This window comes from Erpetoichthys calabaricus, chromosome 4 (assembly GCF_900747795.2).
Source record: "Erpetoichthys calabaricus chromosome 4, fErpCal1.3, whole genome shotgun sequence".
Lineage (NCBI taxonomy): Eukaryota > Metazoa > Chordata > Cladistia > Polypteriformes > Polypteridae > Erpetoichthys > Erpetoichthys calabaricus.
In genome coordinates this window covers 7,221,275-7,244,179 of record NC_041397.2, presented here as the reverse complement: position 1 = coordinate 7,244,179, position 22,905 = coordinate 7,221,275, and positions in this window count along the sequence as shown.

Genomic DNA, 22,905 nt, shown 5'->3' with positions numbered 1-22,905 from the left:
AAGGCTTGTACAAATGTTGTCGTTATCTCTATCAGGGGTTCCAATCTGCTTCAAATCAACCACCATCATACCAATAACCTAAAAAAAAAAAAACTGCGGTGGACTTTCTGATTGACTATCGGCCAATTGCCCTCACCCCAATAATCACAAAATGCTTTGAAAGATGCGTACTGATGCCAACCTTCCATGAGAAATCGATCAAATGCAGATTTCCACAGATGATGCAATATTTCTAGCCATCCACAATGGTTTGACAGACTTGGAACAAAAGAACATAGACATCCTTTGATGGACTGCACTGGGCCCTACCAAACCACTCCATAAACTAATCAGTCAGAGTCTATGCACCCAACTCTGCAACTAGATGAATAACTTTCTTTCTAACAGTCCACAGCATGTAAGGTCGACAGAAGATGTGTCTCATCCACTTCAGGCTCCACGGGGCTGTGTGCTGAGACCCATACTCAATTCACTATAGTAAAACCTTTATTATCCATCAAGAGCCAAAAACAAATGCCAGCGCTTACCTATTACTGGACTACTATTGCCGTGCATTACTCTGCAAGCTTTGCAGATTGGGACATCTCTCCCTTGTGCCAGCACGGAATCTTCTCCTTCCCCAGCACCACATTGTCAGTTACGTACCTTCAGTTATAATAGCATTTTGTTGCTTTTCTCTTTTGTTATAATTAAATTACTATACATTGTTATGGCCAATAAATGTATCCTTGGGGTGTTGGCGTTATCACAAAAATTGAAATTATTAAACATTTACTAAATGGCCAAAGTGTTTTAATTATTGCTTCAATTTACAGAGTAGGAAGAACAATACAATACAATACAATACAATTTAGTTTTGTAGCACCCAAAATCGCACAAGGAGGGCCACAATGAGCTTTAACAGGCCCTGCCTCTTGAAAGCCCCTCAGCCTTGACTCTCTAAGAAGACAAAGAAAAACTCTCAAAAAAACAAAAATGGAAGAAACCTTAGGAAAGGCCGTTCAGAGAGAGACCCCTTTCCAGGTAATTTGGGGCGTGCAGTGGGTGTCAAGAAAAAAAATGGGGGTAAATACAATATAATACACAGAACAGAACACAAGTAATTATCAATACAATATAATAGTACAATATAAATATTACAAGTACAGAGCAGAATTCAACAGTAGATGATATCACATCATAAGATTCGGATTTGTTTAGAGTCCTGGGGCCTCATGTATAAACGGTACATACGCACAAAAATGTTGCGTACTCCCATTTCCACACTCAAATCACGATGTATGAAACCTAAACTTGGCGAAAAGCCACGCACATTTCCATGCTAGCTCAAACCATGGCATACGCAAGTTCTCCGCTCTGTTTTGCGTCAAAGCAGTGCATTTGTTCCAGTGTGGATTCCCTTTCTTTTTTAGATGCACATCCCTGACGCGGCTTTATCAAATACACTGACATTAATCGCATATTGCTTGTTAATTTAAGGCATCTGATTGTAATTAATCTGTAATAATATAATGGTCCACGGAATGGCCAAACTATTCCAAATACCACAGCTGCTTTAGCGTTGTTACTCTCACTGCACCACTCGGAGTATTTACAGTAATAATAATAATAATAATTCTTTGCATTTATATAGCGCTTTTCTCACTACTCAAAGCGCTCAGCAATTGCAGGTTAAGGGCCTTGCTGAAGGGCCCAACAGAGCAGAGTCTCCTTTGGCATTTACGGGATTCGAACCGGCAACCTTCCGATTGTCAGTGCAGAGCCCTAGCCTCAGAGCCACCACTCCGCCTATAATATATATATCACTGTATCTGAATGTGGAATCACAGATCTACAGCAGATGATCTGAATGAGAATTATTGGTATACAGCATCAAGCACACCCTGCCTCAGCCATGCGCACTGTCTATTTGAACTGCACTCATACAGCAAAAATTTCAGAGCCTTTCCAGTACGGACCTCGCGGTTCAGTAACAGTTTCATCCCAAGAACTCTAAACGCACTCAATCAGTCCATCAAGTGCTCCTTGTAGAACTGTTTGTACTTATAAGTACAATCACCTCACTGTAAACTTGTACTACAGTTATAATATTACACAACCTGAGCCACTTTATAAAGCTTGTATTTACATATGATGACGATATCATTTTTAAGATGAAATGCAGCAAAATATGTTTATTACATTATACAGATAAAATGTTAACATTACTTAAATAATCTATATTGTTAGTAATTAAAGCATGTGAGGACACAGTGGACAGCGGTAGCGACGATCTGGCGCCCCGTTCAGAGATTGTTCCTGCCTCGCGCTGTATTCTTGCTGGAGCTGGCGCGAGACACTGGAAGAATAGATGGATAGAATAATTAAAGATGCACTACAAAGATATTTCAATGTTCCTTAAAAGTTTTGAAGAATCTGCATTCTCAGCTTACAGATGGCTTAATGTCTATTACTGAGCTGACTGTGTGGTGATTGGGTACTTGGAAAAAGAAAAGGAAGAACAAGAATTGGGGGTTAGTATGTTTTAAAGAGACAGCACTGCTGCAATAATTTATTTCATCGAAGGTCGCACACGGCGCAGCAAGCATCTTACGTGAGGCAGGAACAATCTCTGGATGGGGTGCCAACTCATCACTATCATTGTGCCACTGTGTTCCCATGTTTAATAACATGCTTTATCTTCTATCATCATGAAAATGATATCAAGTATACGTCTCAGTATTTAAATTATTCAGAGAGCTGTACTATCACAAATGTAATGGATTCTGTGTCCTGTCGGAGGAAGAGAAAGCTCGTTTAAGAAGCACATAGTGATTCATACACATAGAGCATGAAGAAGAACACGTACAAAACAAAGCGTTTAACGTACTACTTTAGTTACGATGGGACTTGAGAAACTAGTAAATTAAATGATTTTAAGATGAAGTTTATGATGTTCTACTTTAATGACAAAATAAACTACGTGATTAAAGTGGAAATTTCAAGATTGATGTTGACATTTCGAGCTTTTTTCCCCACTGTGTTCCTATTTTTTTTTTCTGTTCCCTAATAAACTTCCATATGACTCTCAGACGGTGGGCTACGACTCGTCTTTTCACGGCAACTTTGATATCTGATAACTTCTTTTTGATTTTGGGCACTGTGCGACTTTGTGAACATGATCTTTTGAGTTTCTCCGCCACTCTATGTCACTCGATCAACTTCCTTTTGTTGTTTATACCATTTAAACCAACAAATAGTACGTTCTTCTTTGCCTCCACTTGGTATTCGCTGAAATTCTTCTATTTTCCCCCCATGTTTTTGCCATTGCCTTTTCACAGAACGCTGAGCTTAAGGGCTATTTATATTGATTTGCATATTCAAAGAGGCGCAATTCTGGGAGGAGATGGGGCGGGACAGCAGGAGTGTGCATGTGAATTACTTTTCACGCTGACGGGGATTTATGGAGTGGAAGAACGTGGAAGTTGACGTTTGCCCATATTTATGCATCTGGATTTTTTTTTTGCATACGCACATTTCCGCTTTTGTCCGTACGCCAAGTTTTAGTGTGAATTCTACACACGCCATTATGCATAAGGCCCCAGGTATTTTCTTCATTACTTCTTTTCTGCATCCATTGACTCAACATGTGTTCCTTTAAGCACCAAGTTCAATTTAGGAAAAACACACGCGCACAAGACATGCAGTCTTCCTCGTATGCCTCAGTATGCATTTGAAAAGATTCCGTTGTTGTTTTGTTCAATTTTACTAAAAATTTGAAACTGACACTTTGCTCAATTTTTAAACTTAGCATGATTCTGGCACACAAGGGGGAAACACAACTGCATTCAAAGGTGACTGACAATTAACTAAATGGCAGAGAGTGTTGTCGTTTGTCGTTCAGGTTTGGACAGGTTTAAACCTGCAAGGCAAGTTCTCATAATCAGTTCTCTCTGCAGTGTTTAAGAGATAGAAACACAATCTCATTATTTAATAGGCAGACCTCATACTTTGTTTCTAAAGCAGCTGTTCTGTTATCCGTCTTTTCTCTTATCCATAATGGCTTTGGTCCCGACCCCGAGATTTTTACAGTATTTGCTCATGACTGCTCACTCATTCACATCACTAGGTGGATAGGATACCACCATTCTTGGACTGGTCTTGTCTCCAATAACGATGAGACCAACTCAAAGTGCAAGATTTGACAAAATTGATGAGAAGAAAACAACTTGTCACAAAAAAAACAATAATTGAGTTCAGGAAAGCACATGAGACAGAGCAAACAATTCCTAAGAATAAACAAAGTGTAAGAGGAAAGAGTAGCCCATTTCTAATATCTCAGAGGATCATGTCTGGTTACTAAACACCACACAGAAGGTCTAGCAATGTCATTTCCTCCTTAGGACACTGGAAAGGGCCGATCTACTGCGGCAGTCTGTGATTGTTTTTTATTGTAGAACTATAGAGACCATCCTAACTTACTGCAGTACAGTATTGTGTGCTGGATCAGAAAGATCTGCAAAGGTGGCAAAGATGGCACAGTGCATCATCGGTGCCAGACTCAGATCTATGGCAGTCGGCAGTACAGGAAGGCCCAGGAGATCATTAGAGAGCCATTCCACACAGAACACTACATGCTTGCTCTTTTGTACTCTGACAACCACTACAGGGTCATATGCGGACACAATACCAGATTTAAAAACAGCTTCTTCCCTACAGGAGCTAAAATGCTGTCCTGTAACCTACGCAACACTCCCCTTATAATATCCATCCATTATCCATCCCACTATATCCTAACTACAGGGTCACAGGGGTCTGTTGGAGCCAATCCCAGCCAACACAGGGCGCAAGGCAGCAAACAAACCCTGGGCAGGGCGCCAGCCCACCGCAGCCCCGTATAATAGACATTTGAAATAACACCCCCAATCAACACCTTTACGTATTCATATGTGCAATGACCCCCTTGACTGCAACCCTGCACGATTTTGTTCTCTTTCGATTTACATGCAGTACCTGCCTATTTACAGTATCACTCTATTATAATAAAAAAATCTTGGGAGACGAGACTTTTTATCCTGCGACGAGACGTGATCTTTTGAAGAGAGACACTTTCAGGGTCCCCGAGACGAGACTTTGTGCCAAGAGATTTAACCACGCCCGGGGCCGGAAATAAAATACAAAGAGTAGAAGACAAAGTAGAACGTCGTAAAGAATTAAAAAATGTTGCCACGATACACATGGCGAGCAGGTTAGAAAAAATGGAAGTACGAAAATTCAAAAGTCTCAAAAAAATGATAGTAAAGATCGCATTAGCGCAAACAAACGGAAATTATTACTCGGTGAAGTAACGTAACAGCGAAAAGAGATCTAATATATTGATAGGACTTAAAGTTTAAGTCAGAGACTTGTAGATCATCTCATTCGTGTTGCTATCAGTAGAGTTTCTTCCCAATGAAGAGGCGTATCCACGAGAATTAAAAGATTTGTAGTTTGTTGAAAGTGAAATCCCGAGAGAGAAAATTTCAATCCCCACGAGACAAGACTTTATGGAAAGAGATTTGGAAAAGTCCCGCCCACATCTAAAACATTTATAGCCACGCACACAGTCCAGTCATTTCTCATTTGTGTCAGTGCTATTGTCAGACAGAGTTTGTGTAGAGAGAAAGAAATGAGATTCACTCACGGGCAGTTAGACGTTACATTGTCACGATGGAAATCCAAACATGGAATCAAAATACAATGAGATACTGACGAAAAGGTAAAATCGAAAAGAGATCGAATATAAGGAAACAGGTGATAGGACAGAAGTATGTAGATATTGGATGGCTTTAAACTTTAAGTCGGTGACTTGTAAATCGTCTAATTTGTGTTGCCATCAGGGAAAAGTTGTGTTTCTTCCCAATGAAGAGTCGTATCCGCGAGAATTAAATGTTTTATTGTTTGTGAGTTGCAGAGACGCAAATTTGCTGGCACGTATCACAGACAGGGGGGGTTGGCAAGCGAAGCGAGCAGTGGGTGAAGCCCCCTGGTATACTTATTGTTTTGCTTATTAATATATGTTGTGGCCAAGCGCAGGAATGACACGCTTGCTGGAAGAAAATTTGGGATGCCAATCAGGTCGTCCCTCTTAACAAGCAACAACCTTAAACAAAATTATTGCCCTTGTCTCTGGACTTCAAACTGCAAAAAGCAAAGCTCAGGTTCTTGCCATGGATTTGGGTCAGTTTGCTTCATCTGGGAGGTCGCTGCTGCCGAAATGACGCCTCCTTCTCAGAAGCTGAGAGTCTTATGGACAGGGAACTGGAAAAGGCCGAGTCAGATGCCCACACTGGGTGGTTTCTCAGAGCTCTGAGGAGAAAAAAGAGAATGCAGAGTTAACGATAGCGCCACCTCTCAGTGGGTTAATATATACCTCGACAAGGCCTGTAAAGAGATCCTCTGACATGCATATACATATATTTATAATATACAGTACATCCGGAAAGTATTCACAGCGCATCACTTTTTTCACATTTTGTTATGTTACAATCTTATTCCAAAATGGATTAAATTCATTTTTTTCCTCAGAATTCTACACACAACACCCCATAATGACAATGTGAAAAAAGTTTACTTGAGATTTTTGCAGTTTTATTAAAAATAAAAAATTGAGAAAGCACATGTACATAAGTATTCACAGCCTTTGCCATGAAGCTCAAAATTGAGCTCAGGTGCATCCTGTTTCCTCTGATCATCCTTGAGATGTTTCTGCAGCTTCATTGGAGTCCACCTGTGGTAAATTCAGTTGACTGGACATGATTTGAAAAGGCACACACCTGTCTATAGAAGGTTCCACAGTTGACAGTTCATGTCAGAGCACAAACCAAGCATGAAGTCAAAGGAATTGTCTGTAGACCTCCGAGACAGGATTGTCTCGAGGCACATATCTAGGGAAGGTTACAGAAAAATGTCTGCTGCTTTGAAGGTCTCAATGAGCACAGTGGCCTCCATAATCCGTAAGTGGAAGAAGTTCGAAACCACCAGGACTCTTCTTAGAGCTGGCCGGCCATCTAAACTGAGCAATCGGGGGAGAAGGGCCTTAGTCAGGGAGGTGACCAAGAACCCGATGGTCACTCTGTCAGAGCTCCAGAGGTCCTCTGTGGAGAGAGGAGAACCTTCCAGAAGGTCAACCATCTCTGCAGCAATCCACCAATCAGGCCTGTATGGTAGAGTGGCCAGACGGAAGCCACTCCTTAGTAAAAGGCACATGGCAGCCCACCTGGAGTTTGACAAAAGGCACCTGAAGGACTCTCAGACCATGAGAAAGAAAATTCTCTGGTCTGATGAGACAAAGATTGAACTCTTTGGTGTGAATGCCAGGCGTCACGTTTGGAGGAAACCTGGCACCATCCCTACAGTGAAGCATGGTGGTGGCAGCATCATGCTGTGTGGGGATGTTTTTCAGCGGCAGGGGCTGGGAGACTAGCCAGGATAAAGGGAAAGATGACTGCAGCAATGTACAGAGACATCCTGGATGAAAACCTGCTCCAGAGCGCTCTTGACCTCAGACTGGGGCGACGGTTCATCTTTCAGCAGGACAACGACCCTAAGCACACAGCCAAGATATCAAAGGAGTGGCTTCAGGACAACTCTGTGAATGTCCTTGAGTGGCCCAGCCAGAGCCCAGACTTGAATCCGATTGGACATCTCTGGAGAGATCTTAAAATGGCTGTGCACCGACGCTTCCCATCCAACCTGATGGAGCTTGAGAGGTGCTGCAAAGAGGAATGGGCGAAACTGGCCAAGGATAGGTGTGCCAAGCTGGTGGCATCATATTCAACAAGACTTGAGGCTGGAATTGCTGCCAAAGGGGCATCGACAAAGTATTGAGCAAAGGCTGTGAATACTTATGGACATGGGATTTCTCAGTTTCTTTATTTTTAATAAATTTGCAAAAACCTCAAGTAAACTTTTTTCACGTTGTCATTATGGGGTGTTGTGTGTAGAATTCTGTGGAAAAAAATGAATTTAATCCATTTTGGAATAAGGCTGTAACATAACAAAATGTGGAAAAAGTGATGCACTGTGAATACTTTCCGGATGCACTGTATATGATACAGTACCTGCCAAATAATACAAAGAGTACACAACACGTGTTTCACCTTAATTGGGGGTTGTCAGTTGTGTGCACATTTGCTTCCCATTATGGGGATCGAACCTTGGACATCAGCACCTGAGGCAAAGCCACTTTCTTGACATATATATAGTCACACATGTGTGCATGAAAGACAGTTTACAGGCTATTTCACAACCAGACCTGGGGTTGGTGCTGTCATCTGATCCTATCTCCTCTTGTCCTTCTGCAGACCAGTTGAAGACCATGCCTTTCAGTGTCATCACCATCGGTCCACCCACTGATGACATCACTTCCAGCACCCTTTAAGGACATCACTTCGGGTACCCAGAACCCATCTACCTGCCACATCAGCTCCTGTTCCAGCCTCCCTGACTCCACCTATTCCTCTAATCCACCATATTTATAGTCCAGTTTCAACCTGATAGTCAATTCTGTCTTGAACGTGTGTCTGTAAAGACGTATTTTTAATTTTTGCATGCCTTTTTTCAAGTATACAGGCTCGCTATCCACAAACGTTTTTCTGTCGGCTGCCTATTTTATTACTATATATATATACCGTATATACTCACGGATAAGTTCTCCTGTGCTGTCGGGGGCTTGATTTTGACCGTATAATTTCTGGAATTTTATAATGTCAGTCGTATAAGTCGAATGCAGAAAACTCACGCTATTTGTCCGAGAGATTACGATATGCTAACGCCCACCTGAGAGAGTAACCACGGAGCACACGGCCTTTTGTTTTTCTATGTATTGTGCCTACATGACCACACAGTAATACCCGAACTAATCCGAAGCAATGTTTGCAGTGTTTTGTGTTTTGTGTATCTCACACCCTCATACACCTTTATCATAAGAGCATCCCTTATCTACGATGGAGCGTTCGATGAGAAGGAAAAATGAAGCTGGTTTTAAATTAAAAGTTGTTAAAGTGGCAAAAAAAATTGGTAACTGCGCTGCTGCAACAAAATTCGATGTGTCTGAGAAACTGATGTGAGATTGGAGGAGGCAAGAAGTGAAAAATTAAGTGTTGCATTTTTAAACAGGCGTATAAGTAGGGGTCTGATTTTATGATTGATTAAAGACCTGACTTATATGTGAGTATATAAGATATAAGATAAGATATAAGATCAAACCAGCATCAATTCTTATCGGTCCACTTGCACAAAGTCAGGGATTTTGTAGGATTCTAGTCAGGTGTCTGATCAGCCAATTCTACCAAACAGGTGCTAATGATCATCAATGTCACACGTAGGTTGAAACACAGTCATTAACTGAAACAGAAACAGCTTCAAACTGGGTGAGGAACAGCCAAACTCTGCTACCAAGGTGAGGTTGTGGAGACAGTTTCATGTCATGGCAAGATTGAGCACAGCAACAAGACACAAGGTAGTTCTAACTGCATCAGCAAGGTCTCTCCCAGACAAAGATTTCAAAGCAGACTGGGGTTTCAAGATGTGCTGTTCAAGCTCTTTTGAAGAAGCACAAAGAAACGGGCAACGTTGAGGATCGTAGACGCAGTGGTCGGCCAAGGAAACTTAGTGCAGCCGATGAAAGACACATCAAGCTTATTACCCTTCGAAATCGGAAGATGTCCAGCAGTGCCATCAGCTCAGAACTGGCAGAAACCAGTGGGACCCAGGTACACCCATCTACTGTCCGGAGAAGTCTGGCCAGAAGTGGTCTTCATGGAAGAGTTGCAGCCAAAAAGCCATACCTCCGACGTGGAAACAAGGCCAAGCGACTCAAGTATGCACGAAAACATAGGAAACTGGGGTGCAGAAAAATGGCAGCAGGTGCTCTGGACTGATGAGTCAAAATTTGAAATATTTGGCTGTAGCAGAAGGCAGTTTGTTCGTCGAAGGGTTGGAGAGCGGTACAATAATGAGTGTCTGCAGGCAACAGTGAAGCATGGTGGAGGTTCCTTGAACGTTTGGGGCTGCATTTCTGCAAATGGAGTTGGAGATTTGGTCAGGATTAATGGTGTCCTCAATGCTGAGAAATACAGGCAGATACTTATCCATCATGCAATACCATCAGGGAGGCGTATGATTGGCCCCAAATTTATTCTGCAGCAGGACAATGACCCCAAACATACAGCCAAAGTCATTAAGAACTATCTTCAGCGTAAAGAAGAACAAGAAGTCCTGGAAGTGATGGTATGGCCCCCACAGAGCCCTGATCTCAACATCATCGAGTGTGTCTGGGATTACATGAAGAGACAGAAGGATGTGAGGAAGCCTACATCCACAGAAGATCTGGGGTTAGTTCTCCAAGATGTTTGGAACAACCTACCAGCCCAGTTCCTTCAAAAACTGTGTGCAAGTGTACCTAGAAGAATTGATGCTGTTGTGAAGGCAAAGGGTGGTCACACCAAATATTGATTTGATTTAGATTTCTCTTTTGTTCATTCACTGCATTTTGTTGATTGATGAAAATAAATGATTAACACTTCCATTTTGAAAGCATTCTTTGTTTACAGCATTTTTTTACACCTGCCTAAAACTTTTGCACAGTACTGTATATATATATATATATATATATATATGTATATTACAGTAATCCCTCCTCCATCGCTGGGGTTGCGTTCCAGAGCCACCCACGAAATAAGAAAATCCGCGAAGTAGAAACCATATGTTTATATGGTTATTTTTATATTGTCATGCTTGGGTCACAGATTTGCGCAGAAACACAGGAGGTTGTAGAGAGACAGGAACGTTATTCAAACACTGCAAACAAACATTTGTCTCTTTTTCAAAAGTTTAAACTGCGCTCCATGACAAGACAGAGATGATAGTTCCGTTTCACAATTAAAAGAATGCAAACATATTTTCCTCTTCAAAGGAGTGCGCGTCAGGAGCAGAGTCTGTCAGAAAGACAGAGGAAAGCAAACAAATCAATAGGGCTGTTTGGCTTTTAAGTATGCGAAGCACCGCTGCACAAAGCTGTTGAAGGCGGCAGCTCACACCCCCTCTGTCAGGAGCAGAGAGAGAGACAGATAAAAAAATCAATACGTGCCCTTCGTGCTTTTAAGTATGCGAAGCACCGTGCAGCATGTCGCTTCACGAAGCAGCTGCACAGAAGGTAGCCAATGTGAAGATAATCTTTCAGCATTTTTAGACGAGCGTCCATATCGTCTAGGTGTGCGAACAGCCCCCCCTGCTCAATCCCCCTATGTCAGGATCAGAGAAAGTCAGCGCAAGAGAGAGAGAGAAAAGTAAGCCGGGTAGCTTCTCAGCCATCTGCCAATAGCGTCCCTTGTATGAAATCAACTGGGTAAACCAACTGAGGAAGCATGTACCAGAAATTAAAAGACCCATTGTCCGCAGAAATCCGCGAACCAGCAAAAAATCCGCGATATATATTTAAATATGCTTACATATAAAATCCGCGATGGAGTGAAGCCGCGAAAGGCGAAGCGTGATATAGCGAGGGATTACTGTATATACTGTCACAAGAATGAATCAGAGACATCATAAAGCATTGGGGCAGCCACCCATATATTATGCTCGGCTGCAAAATTGCTCTTTTTATGTACACGATGTGTATAGTTCAGAGTCCAGAACAGAACTGCCTGTACTGAGGCAAGATGGCAGTTTTAAAGGTCTGGAAAGGAAATGACGTCAGCGTTGCAGGAACTGGGAGTGGCGTCCTCGTCTCTGGAAGTGACGTCATCCTTGGGGCCGGCAAGAGGTGGGATTTCCCGGGAAAGGTCTGCAAGGGACTGAGAGAGATAGTCAGTACACTCCGCCGCCCCCTGGCCTGGCATAGAATTACAAGTGTTTAGGCCCTTCAGCTGTTTCTCATGCGCACGTGTGTGACAATGCATATATATTGTCACACACGTGCGATTAAGAGGCAGTCAAAAAGCCTATAGGTGAGTGAAATATCGCAAGACAAGGGGTTGTCACGTGGGACTTACCTGAATCTCTTCATCTCTCAACAGGAAAAATAATTACGTTCATTTCTGGCTTCCAATATGGCCACCATGACGTCACTTCTGGCGCCCTGTCATGGCATCACTTCCAGCCACTATGAATGACTTCACTTCTGGTGCCTCCAAAATGACATCGTTTCCGGCTCCTGCATTCAACATCATTTCCTGCCAACCATTTCCTGTACCCATATTTCCTTCTGTATAAAAACACTATCTTGCTTCATATGCTGTGTCAAATTTCCTAATACAGTACTTTTTATCATTTACATTACTTTACTTTGCTTTATTTTTGTCCATTGGACAATATAAGTGGACGGTCCCCAAAACTTTATCTTTGTGGATCTTATTTTTTTCATGATATTTCCACAATATATATAGTAGCATCTGTTTATAATATCTGATATTATTGTTCATTGTTGCACATCTGTTTCTTTTTTAGTTTGTGTGTACATGTAATAAGTATCAGTGAGCAGGGACAGTTAGACTAGGCTTATCTTATCTTATCTTATCTTATCTTATCTTATCTTTCCTTTTTGGTCTCCTTCCTATTTTACTTTTTTATCTTGTTCTATTCTGATTAATCTTGTCTTATTCTTACTTTTTCTTTCATATCTTTCCCTTTCTTGTCTCTTTCCTTAACTTATTCTTGTCCTGCCCTCTCCTACCTCATCTTCTTCTGTCTTGCTTATCTTATCTTCCCTTGTCTCTGACTTACCTATTTTTTTCATATCTTTTCTTATCTTGTCTTACTTTGTCTTATCTTAACTTGCCCTTCCCTGTTTTATCTTGTCTCATCTCATCTTGTCCTATCCTGACTTGTCTTCTCTTATCTTATCTTGTCTTATGCTAGGATACCTTTTCCTGTCTTGTCTTTGCTCTTCTTGTTCTTTCCTTTCTTAATGTATTTTGCCCTGTCATATCCTATCTTATCTTATCTTCCCACTATTTATAGATTGCATAATACCATCTCGCAAGTCGCAAGATCAACCAGAATGTTCAAGCAAATTCTAGAAAAATCTATTAAGTAGTTCTCTTGTGAAAAGCAGACAAACATACAGACAGACAGGCGTTGAATTTTATATATAGATATAGATGTAAATATAACTTGTCACTGATGTGTGCTTGGGGATCCCTTTCATGGCTCAGAGGTAATTGATCCCACTCCAGAAAGAAGGAGCGAGGAAACGCTTAACACTTCCTGTCTTTCACTCACACTTTCGAGAAGACGGCCATCTACCTATCATATAGTGCCTTTGAGATCTATCTATCTATCTATCTATCTATCTATCTATCTATCTATCTATCTATCTATCTATCTATCTATCTATCTATCTATCTATCTATCTATCTATCTATCTATCTATCTATCTATCTATTGTAGCAGTAGAGACTTTTGTCCACCTCTTGAACCCTCAGGTACCACTCTAGACACCAGGTAAAAGTATAACTAATAATTATTTTTCTATTATACTGTGCACCAAGCACCCTCCACTCCACACTCATAAACAATAAACACTTCTCTCACTACAAACCAATCCTCCTCGCCCAGACACTTTGCGCATAAGAGTCCCCGAGCCCCCCTACAGCGACTCCCTGTGGCCCCCAAGGTATCCAGCAGGCCGGCAATCCTCCACACTATCTATCTATCTATCTATCTATCTATCTATCTATCTATCTATCTATCTATCTATCTATCTATCTATCTATCTATCTATCTATCTATCTATCTATCATATAGTTCCTTTCATATCTATCTATCTATCTATCTATCTATCTATCTATCTATCTATCTATCTATCTATCTATCTATCTATCTATCTATCTATCTATCTATCTATCTATCTATCTATCTATCATATAGTGCCTTTCATATCTATCTATCTATCTATCTATCTATCTATCTATCTATCTATCTATCTATCTATCTATCTATCTATCTATCTATCTATCTATCTATCTATCTATCTATCTATCTATCTATCTATCTATCATCATAGTGCCTTTCATATCTATCTATCTATCTATCTATCTATCTATCTATCTATCTATCTATCTATCTATCTATCTATCTATCTATCTATCTATCTATCTATCTATCTATCTATCTATCTATCATATAGTGCCTTTCATATCTATCTATCTATCTATCTATCTATCTATCTATCTATCTATCTATCTATCTATCTATCTATCTATCTATCTATCTATCTATCTATCTATCATATAGTGCCTTTCATATCTATCTATCTATCTATCTATCTATCTATCTATCTATCTATCTATCTATCTATCTATCTATCTATCTATCTATCTATCATATAGTGCCTTTTATATCTATCTATCTATCTATCTATCTATCTATCTATCTATCTATCTATCTATCTATCTATCTATCTATCTATCTATCTATCTATCTATCTATCTATCTATCTATCTATCTATCTATCATCATAGTGCCTTTCATATCTATCTATCTATCTATCTATCTATCTATCTATCTATCTATCTATCTATCTATCTATCTATCTATCTATCTATCTATCTATCTATCTATCTATCTATCTATCTATCTATCTATCTATCTAGCATTTTGGGGTGTTGTTGTTAAAGGCCCAACTGCAGGTTTCTAGCACTTGGTAACTGGCAGTTGACATCATCAAGGTGACAGGATTTAAAGTGATGTTGCATTGAAAGTAGCAAAGATCCAAGATTCTGGATTCTTTATTTAAAGATTTTCAAATTTCTTGCTTCCCTTACAGAATTAGTAATTGACAGTTCGTTTGGCTGTTTGTTTCTTGACCTGGTTTTGGTAATGCAGTCTTTTGACTACCCGGTGTTAGACGTTTGCCTGTATCCCTGACCCTGATCTTTGCTTTGGCCCACCTCTCAGTCCTCTGTTATTGCTGTCGCTTCTGCTGACCAGAACAAGAAAATGGTCGCCTCTCATTTTTGAATCCTAATTTGGGAGCTCAAGTTGTATTTAGTGATTTTACTGTGGTGCGCATTTAGATACATAGGAAGGGCATCCATCTACCTGTTATGACAATTTTCTTGCTAGATTTTGCTGGTAAAAGGGACACAACTTTCACGCTCGGCTAGTTCTTCTCACTTATTATGGCGCCGAAGAGTGGAAATGGGTTGCATGTTTGAGGATTCCTTGTGTTCTGTTCTGTGTATTGTATTGTATTGACCCCCTTCCTTTTTGACACCCACTGCACGCCCAACCTACCTGGAAAGGGGTCTCTCTTTGAACTGTCTTTCCCAAGGTTTCTTCCAAATTTTTCCATACAAGGGTTTTCTTAGAGAGTCAAGGCTGGGGGGCTGTCAAACTCAGGGCCTGTTAAAGCCCATTGCGGCACATCTTGTGTGATTTTGGGATATACCAAAATAAATTGTATTGTATTGTATTGTATGTTGATTAAGCAGAATTCCACTGGACTCTGTGCATGGGACAATAATGGCCATATAAACCTATAAAAGCCAAATTAAACTTAAACATTTACCAACATTACAGTTGACCCTTTTTTTGGGTGGCACTGCCCACCTTCATTTTCTTTTTGTTAACTGGGTAAGTGCACCCTTCATAGTTGGGCGATGATGCCAAGTAAGCGATGGCTGAGAAGGTGATGTCTTTCTAATTATTTGGCCCTAAATGGTGCACATTGTCAGGATTTTCAGGCCAAACCCTCAGCTTTCTGGCCGTCAGTAAGAGATGAAGACTTTCCAAGGACTAAGAGCAAATCTGTCAGAGAGCATGTTGTAGCGCTGCACCCCGCTGATGCCCTGAAGCGGCACTTTATGATTATTCCTATTATGTGTCACTTGGCTCACACCGACAGTGCGACAATTCCTGAGGACTTTATTACAGGCTCCAGTAAACACATATGAGCCAAATGTGCTGCCCTCCAAAAGGGTTTTTTTTTTTTCCCTGTCACAGTAAATTCGCTTTCACTTTCTTTTTAATTGTCCCCTTACTTCCCATCATAGGCACCTGGCCTGTTTTAAGCAGTGAGCAGCATTTTCCTGGGTTCCTTGGCGTTCCGTTGGTGTGCGATAAGGAGGTGCACGGGACAACAGCATTGATGAGCACTGCCATGTCTGGAGATACCAGTGGCATTTGAAGACGTCTTCAGTACTCCACGCCTTCACGTTGCAGATTTGGTCTTGCTCTAGTGGTTTTCTGATGCCTGTTCTTGCAACTTGCTTTAGACTTTTCTTGTTGTAAACTTTATTTCACTTGGCTGGTCATCAGAGAACCGATTCATAGTTATAATGGCCAGCAGTCACAGGACAAACAAAAGAAAAAATCACCAATATAGATAGATAGATAGATAGATAGATAGATAGATAGATAGATAGATAGATAGATAGATAGATAGATAGATAGATAGATAGATAGATAGATACTTTATTAATCCCCAAGGGGAAATTCACAGAGGCAATTGTAATTAACGATGGCATTAAATAAATTGAAATATTTTAAGATTCCATGTTAAGAACTGCTCTGGTTAGTGGAAATGTTTAGTTCTGCTGCTCCTTTTTAGCCCTTTCTCTTCTGTGTAATATATGGCTGATCTGCCTTAGGCTCCTCCTTTAGCCCCTCCTTTTCTGTGTAACTTATGGCAAATCAAACTTTGGCTCCTCCCTTGACTCCTCCTCTTCTGTGTAACTTATGGCAAATCAAACTTTGGCTCCTCCTTTAGCTCCTCCTCTTCAGTGTAATGTATGGTTGGTCAGCTTTTGGCTCCTCTTTCCGACCCTCCTCTTCTCTGTAATATATCACTGATTAGCCGAAAGAAGAAGAAGAAGCTTTTGACTCCTTTTGTACCTCCTTCTCTTCTGGGCTGATAAACCTTAGGATCCTATTAATGGCCCCTTCATTTTTTGTTTATGTTATCACAGATCAGCCTTAGGATTTTTCATTAGCCCTTCCTCTTGTGTGTACGTTATGACAGACCATCCCCTCATCTTCAGGGTAATATATAACTGGTCAGCGTTAGGCTCCTGTTTTAGGCCATCCTTTTCTGTTTAATATATGGCTGATCAGCTTTAGGCTCCTCCCTTAGCCCCTCCTCTTCCTTGCAATATCCATCTGATCAGCCTTATGCTCCTTCTGTAAACCCTCCTTTTATGTGAAATATACAACTGATCACCTTTAGGTCCCTCCTTTAGTCCCTCCTCTTCTGTATAATTCTTGACTAATCAGCATTAAGCTCCTCCTTTAACACCCCCCTCCACTTTTATGTGTAATGTACGGCTGATTAGCTTTAGGATCCTCCCTTGACTCCTCCTCTTCTGTGTTATATGTGGCTGATTCGCATCACTTTGCTCTGTTAGCTCCTACTCTTCTCTGATCAGCAATAGGCTCCTACCATTAACCCCTCCTTTTCTGTGTAACTTATGGCAAATCAAACTTTGGCTCTTCCCTTAGCCCCTCCTCTTCACTGTAATGTATGGGTGGTCAGCTTTTGGCTACTCTTTTAGACCATCCTTTTCTCTGTAATATATTACTGATGAGCTTTCAGTTCCTCTCTTACCTCCTTTATTTCTGTGTAACATACAGTATGGTTGATACATTTTAGGATCCTATTAATGGCCCCTTTATTTTTTGTTAAACTTATAAACAGATCCACCTTAGGCTTTTTACATTAGCCCTTCCTCTTGTGCGTAACTTATGGCAGACCATCCCCTCATCTTCAGGGTAATATACAGCTGGTCAGCTTTAGGCTCCTCCTTTAGTCCCTCCTTTTTCTTGCAATATCTGTCTGATCAGCCTTAAGCTTCTCTTTTAACACCCCCCCTTTTATGTGTAATGTACAGCTGATCAGCCTTAGGCTCCTCCCTTGACTCCTCCTCTTCTGTGTAACTTATGGCAAATCAAACTTTGGCTCCTCCCTTAGCCCCTCCTCTTCACTGTAATGTATGGGTGGTCAGCTTTTGGCTCCCCTTTTAGACCATCCTTTTCTCTGTAATATATTACTGATGAGCTTTCAGTTCCTCTCTTACCTCCTTTATTTCTGTGTAACATGGCTGATAAATCTTAGGATCCTATTAATGGCCCCTTTATTTTTTGTTAAACTTATACACAGATCAGCCTTAGGCTTTTTTCATAAACCCCTTCATCTTGTGTGTACGTTATGGCAGACCATCTCCTCATCTTCAGGGTAATATACAGCTGGTCAGCTTTAGGCTCCTCCTTTAGGCCATCCTTTTCTGTTTAATATATGGCTGATTAGCTTTGGGCTCCTCCCTTAGTCCCTCCTCTTCCTTTCAATATCTGTCTGATCAGCATTAGGCTCCTTCTTTAACTCTTTGAGGGCTAAATATTTTTTTCCAAAAAACTCAGTTTTCTGAAAAGCACATGGTTTCACACATAAATCAACATAAAACATCTGTTGCTATCTGCTGTGGCTGCTTTTGGCGTATGTTCGGCATCTCTGGCGGCAGTGGCTGCATGGGGGCATGTCGAAGGTTAGCACGATGGGGCAGCTCCCTGGCTGTCTTCACACAGCAGGCAGGTGGGTGGCGGTTGCAGTGTGATGCAATCTGGTTTGTACCTCTTGACACCAAGTGGTGGTCCTAACCAAGCAAACGGTTCTGTAGGAGCATCACCTACACAAAAGTGTTCAGTGTCACGATCAGCTGGGGACCATTCAGATGATGCTGGTACCTCACTTTAATTTTCGATATCCATTTCCAGATCACTTGCATCATACTCTGAGTCTGACAAGTCAGAGGTCTATTCAACGAGTTTGCGTAAAACGTCCATGGAGTATTTTGCTTTGCACATTCGCTTTGGTCTCTCGCCAGATGTCAGTGCTATTTTAGAGGTTGTTTGCTCTTCGATACTCATGCAAGTGTAACTTATGTAACTTCTAGCAAAAAGAGTCAAACTAAAACGTAATGGTGAGTTTTGTTGCAGTTTACAGCTGATTACCGTCCTCTACTCCTGAATTTTGACAAAAGTCGACATCAGCCCTGAAAGAGTTAAACCTTCATTTTATGTGAAATATACAACTGGTCACCTTTAAGCCCCTCCCTTAGTTCCTCCTCTTCTGTATAATCCTTGATTAGTCATCATTAAGCTCCTCCTTTAACCCCCCCTCCCCTTTTATGTGTAATGTATGGCTGATCTGCTTTAGGCTCCTACCTTGACCACTCCTCTTCTCTGTTATATGTGGCCGAGTAGCATCACTTTGCTCCGTTAGCTCCTTCTCTTCTGTGTTTTATAAGGCTGATCATCAATAGGCTCCTCCTTTAGCCCCTCCTTGCCTGTGTAATGTATGCCTGATCAGCTTTAGGCTCCTCCCTTGGTCCCTCCTCTTATGTGTAATTTGATTTTTGATTTTTTGATTTGATATACTGTATTAATCACTGAGGGGAAATTGTCTATTTTCATGACTTTTTACTGTATATGCGTGATGTATTATGTTGTGCCTTCCATATCTAGCAATCAAATAGCACCTTTTGTATCTATTGACCTTTTATGCAGTGTCTTTCTTATCAATTTATATACAGTGTCATGGAATGCCTTTAGTTATCTTTCTGTAATGCACTGTCTTTCTATTATAACATCTTACATGTCTATTGTATGGTATGTTTTCACCTATTCATTTTTTTTATTATGTCATGCATTTTGTATCAGTCTATTATGTAGAGCCTTTCATTAGAACATTAGAACCCTCTGGACGAGAACAGGCCATTCAGCCCAACAAAGCTCGCCAGTCCTATCCTCTTATTTCTTCCAAAAACACATCAATTCTAGTTTTGAAAGTCCCTAAAGTCTTACTGTCTACCACACTACTTGGTTGCTTATTCCAAATGTCTATTGTTCTCTGTGTGTGAAGAACAAATTTGTAATGTTTGTGCGAAAATTACCCTTAACAAGTTTCCAACTGTTTCCCTGTGTTCTTGATGAACTAATTTTAAAATAACATTTTCAATCCACTGCAAAATTCCCTTCATAATGTTAAACACTTCAGTCAGGTCTCCTCTTCATCTCCTGTAAAGGCTCAGCTCTTTTAATTCTTTCCTCATAACTCATCCCCTGTAGCCCTGAATTAGCCTAGTTGCTCTTCTCTGGACCTTCTCTAGTGCTGCTATGTCCTTTTTGTAGCCTGGAGACCCAAACTGCAACCAGGACTCCAGATGAGGCCTCACCAGTGTGTTATAAAGCTTGAGCAGAACCTCCTTAGACTTGAATTCCACACGTCAAGGCGCTATATAACCTGACATTCTGTTAGCCTTCTTAATGATTTCTGAACACTGTCTGGAAGTCGATAGCTTAGAGTCCACTATGACTCCTAAATCCTTCTCATAAGGTGGACTCTCGATTTTCCAACCGCCCATTGTGTATTCAAACCTCACATTTTGACTTCCTATGTGTAATTCTTTACATTTACTGACATTAAATTTCATCTGCCACAAATCTGCCCAAGCCTGTATGCCATCCAAGTCCTTCTGTAATTATATAACTGATTCCATATTATCTGCTAATTCACCTGTCTTGGTATCATCTGCAAACTTAACCAGCTTGTTACTTATATTCCTATCTAAATCATTTATAATTTTTAAAAATAGCAGCGACTCCAGCACTGCCCCCTGCTGGTCACCACTCTTAACATCGGCCAATTCTGATGAGGTTCCTCACACCGTCACCCTCTGCTTCCTGTGTCTGAGCCAATTCTTCACCCACCTACACACCACACCCCGAACTGCCACTTCTTTAAGTTTGATTCCCACCCTCTCATGTGGCACCTCATCAAATGCTTTCTGAAAGTCAACATAAATAACATCATCTGCTCTACTCTGGTCGTATCCTTTTGTTGCCTCCTCATAGAATTCCAGCTTGTTAGTAAAGCACAACCTCCCTCTTCTGACCCCATGCTGACTGTCCTGTCCTTGCCAGGTGTTGCTCAATCTAATCCTTAATAATTCCTTCCATTAATTTTCCTTTGATGCACGTTAAGCTTACTTGCCTATAGTTGCCTGGACATAGTCCCTCCAGCGTGTCCTGGGTCTTCCCTGGGGCATCCTCCCGGTTGGACGTGCCTGGAGCACCTCATCAGGGAGGCGTCCAGGAGGCATCCTGATCAGATGCCCGAGCCACCTCATCTGACTTCTCTCGATGTGGAGGAGCAGCGGCTCTACTCTGAGCCCCTCCCGGATGACTGAGCTTCTCACCCTATCTTTAAGGGAAAGCCCAGACACCCTGCGGAGGAAACTCATTTCAGCCGCTTGTATTCGCAATCTCATTCTTTCGGTCACTACCCATAGCTCATGACCATAGGTACCCGCGTCCGAGCGAGGGAAAACACTGTCCAAATTTTTTCTTCTTCATAGGAGGTTTTGTTGAACCGCTCTTTGTCTCATCCCTCATCTAGGACCAGTTTGCCTTGGGTGGCCCTACCAGGGGCATAAAGCCCCAGACAACAGAGCTCCTAGGATCATTGGGACACACAAACCCCTCCACCACGATAAGGTGGTGGTTCGAGGAGGGGCAGAGGGGATCCCGCATTAGTAATTTCCTCTTCTCATTCTTGAGAGTAAAATGGATGCCTCATTAGAATAACAACAACACTGCATCCCTCACTGCTCTGCCCTGTTATGTCATCCTGAATGTCTTTAATTGTAATGCCCTTCTCACATATTTGCCACCACTGCCATACAGTCATTACGATGCCACCGGGTACCTGGCACTCACACCTCGGGTACAGACTGAGAGTTTCATGAGCCTCAACTAACATGTCATAATTATTTAATGAAGCCTGAGAAAAAATCAAATATGTGGTCACCGGCGGAGAGTCTTATTAGGCTTTTATTGACTTTAATAACACACAAGAGACCACCTTCAGAGCCTTTGGAGATGGGCTTCTCTCACAGCCTTTCTAAACAACACCTGTGAGCTGCGGAGTGAGATACAGATGGCAATGGAACCACCTGGAATCGAACATCAGCATGGCAGACGAGTTAATGTTGGACCTCCAGTGTGCCAGTGGGCTCCAGAGATCAGCCCCATTACAGACTAAGAGGTGAAGCTGAGGTATCCTTTTAAGTACCTGGGGTTCCATCTGAACAGCAGGCTGACTATCCAGTTTACCAGGGGGCTCCAGAGATCAGATCCATTATGAACTAGAAGTTGAAGCTGATGCAGTCTTATAAATACCTGGAGGTCCATCTGAATGGTAGACTAGATATCTGGTTTGCTGGAGGTCTCCAGAGTTCAGACCCATTATAGACTAAAAGGTGAAGCTGATGCAACCTTATAAGTACTCAGAGGTCCATCTGAACAGCAGACTAGACATCTGTTGCTCCAGGGGGTTCCAGAGATCAGTTCCATTATGGATGAGGTAGTGGAGGTGAGGTAGCCTTATACATGCCTAGAGGTCCATCTGAATAGGAGACTGGACATCCAGTGTACCAGGGGCTCCAGAGATTGGTTCCAGTATGGACTAGAAGTTAAATCTGATGCAGTCTCATAAATACCTGGGAATCCATCTGAATAGTAGACTAGATATCTGGTTTGCCGGGGGTCTCCAGACCCATTATGGACTAGGAGATGAAGTTAATGCAGCCTCATAAATATCTGGGGTCCATCTGAACAGCCGACTGGACATCTGTTGCTCCAGGCAGTTCCAGAGATCAATTCCATTTTTGGAAGAGGTAGTGGAGGAGAGGTAGCCTTTTAAATGCCATGGGGTCCATCTGAAATGCATGTGTTGGACATCCAGTGTACCGGGGGGCTCCAGAGATCAGTTCCATTATAGACTAGGAGATGAAGTTGATGAAGCTGCATAAATACATGGGGTCCATCTGAATAGCAGATTGGACATCCAGTGTACTGGGGAGCTCCAGAGATCAGTTCCAGTATGGACTA